The sequence below is a fragment of the Arachis duranensis genome, chromosome 9, assembly GCF_000817695.3.
Source record: "Arachis duranensis cultivar V14167 chromosome 9, aradu.V14167.gnm2.J7QH, whole genome shotgun sequence".
NCBI classification, from domain to species: Eukaryota; Viridiplantae; Streptophyta; class Magnoliopsida; order Fabales; family Fabaceae; genus Arachis; species Arachis duranensis.
Window position 1 is genome coordinate 16,974,514 of NC_029780.3, and position 2,360 is coordinate 16,976,873.

Below are 2,360 nucleotides of genomic sequence, written 5' to 3' on the forward strand. Positions count from 1 at the left end.
GGTAGGGCGATTAAGGCAAAGAAGTTGAATCCTCGATACATTGGTCTATTTTAGACAAAGAAACTGAATCCCTGATACATCGGTCCGTTCCAGATTCTTGGGAGGGTTGGACCGGTGGCGTATTGGATAGCTCTACCACCTTACCTTTCAAACCTGCATGACGTATTTCATGTGTCGTAGCTTCGTAAGTATACTCCTGATGCTAGCCATGTGTTACAACCGGAATCGGTACAGTTAAAGGAAGATTTGACTCTGCCGGTGACTCCGGTCAGGATTGATGACACGAGTGTTAAGAAGTTGCGCGGAAAAGAGGTTTCATTAGTGAAAGTGGCATGGAGTCGAGCTGGTGTTGAGGAACACACTTGGGAACTTGAGTCAGAGATGCGAACGGATTATCCGCATTTATTCTCAGGTATTTGCATTTGAATTTGTGGGCAAAATTCCCAATTAGGTGGGTAGAATGTAAAACCCGGTTAATTAACGGCTAATTAGCCTATAAATGAGAATTTATTCTAGAAAGCCCAAAATGTGATTTTTGTGGCTAAATATGATAGAGAAGATTGAGACGAGAATTTCAGTACCAATTTTATAGAATTCGGGCCAAGATTGGACCGAACGGGCCAAACCGGGCCAACCAGACCCAAAGTGGGCCCTTGGCCCAACATAACTAAACCAAAACCCTAGTTTTCAGCATTCTCTCTCCTCACTAAACACACTCACATGCTAAAAATGGAGGCCATGGAGGGAAGAACACTCTCTCAAGTTCTTTCTCTCACTTGATCTTCAAACCACCATAACTTTTGATCTACAGCTTCGATTGCCGCTCCGTTTACGGCCACGCGTTCACCGCAGAGAGCTCTACAAAACCCATACAATTAATCTTGAGGTAAGCCACATTTCGATCTTCAAAATTCCAGCCTTGTTTTCGAATTTTATGAGCAAAAATGTTGAGATTTTGGGCTCTTTGATGTTATAGGACCCAACTCTCTTGAAGGAGAAGGTTAATCTTGTCTTCTTGGACCTTGGGTGTGGTAAGATTCTTAACCCTAGTATAATTTTTTGTTCAATGATGTTTGGGTATTGAGATGTTGTGTATGGGTATGATGATTGTAGCTTAGGTTGTGAATGTGTGAATATTGGAGCTTGATTGGTGATTTTGAAAAGCTTGAAAAAGGAATTTGGTGGTGAAAAATCTGTTCTTGGAGGTGTTGAGGCCTTGAGAGCTTGTGGATAAGTGATTTGGAAGTGTTCCGGTTGAGCTTGGGAAATCGGCTAAGGTATGGTTTCGGTTTCCCGTATCTAATATGTAATGTGGTAGGAAATACTTAGGCTAGAGGCCTTAAGATAGGTATTGAATTGTTGATGTTGTTGAATTGTTGATATATATGATGTGGTCATATATGTGATGATGATTAATGATGCCTTGATGGTATGATGTATGAGAAATATGCATGTTGTGATATATGCTTGATGATTGGTTATGGTTGAATTGTGGGTTGAACCATGTTGATGGTGAGTATGATATTGATTGTATACAATGATGATTTAGTGGAATTGATGTTATTGAGAATTGGCATAAGGAAGAGTATATGATATGACAATATGTTTGAGTTTGAGCCTCTTGGGTGAAGTGGGTTAAAATGATGAGATAGTGATTTTGATAAATTGTGGTAAAGTGTCAATGTGTGAGTTGAGGAGGCTTGATGTTGAAATTGATATATTTTGATTGATTTCAAAGAAAAGGGATGAAAATGGCATGTTTTGATTGATTTTGAAAAGAGTTGAATATGGCTTGTTTTGAAAAAATGCATGTTGTGGTTTTGTATGAAAAATATGGTTTTTGGGCATACTTTGACAGGACATAACTTGGACTACGGATCTCTGTTTTGTACTAAATCTGTTTAGAAATGAAATTGGATCCGGGATGTCCCTGCCGTTCGAAGAACGGGTGAAAAACGATTTAAAATGAGGAAGTTATGTCCGTCGGAAGATTGGGGGTTGAAACTGTGAATTCTGCAGCTTTTAACTTAGAAAAATTTTTAGAAGAATGACCCCCCGCGCATAGGCGCACTTGGCGCATACGCGCCGTTCTTCTCGAAAGCGCCATCCACGCGTGCGCGTGATGTGCGCGGGCGCGCCGATGTGCTGCACCCAATGCCCAGCCATTTTCCAGAGAGTTATGCTAGAACTGTGCCAGTTTTGTGCCTAGGGAACGAGAGTACCCACGCGTACGCGTGGTTGACGCGTGCGCGTCGTTTGACTAGTTTTCAATCCACGCGTTAGCGTGCATGACGCTTACGCGTTGATGAGTTTTCGAGGCCATCCACGCGTGCGCGTGGAGTGCGCGTACGCGTGGACCT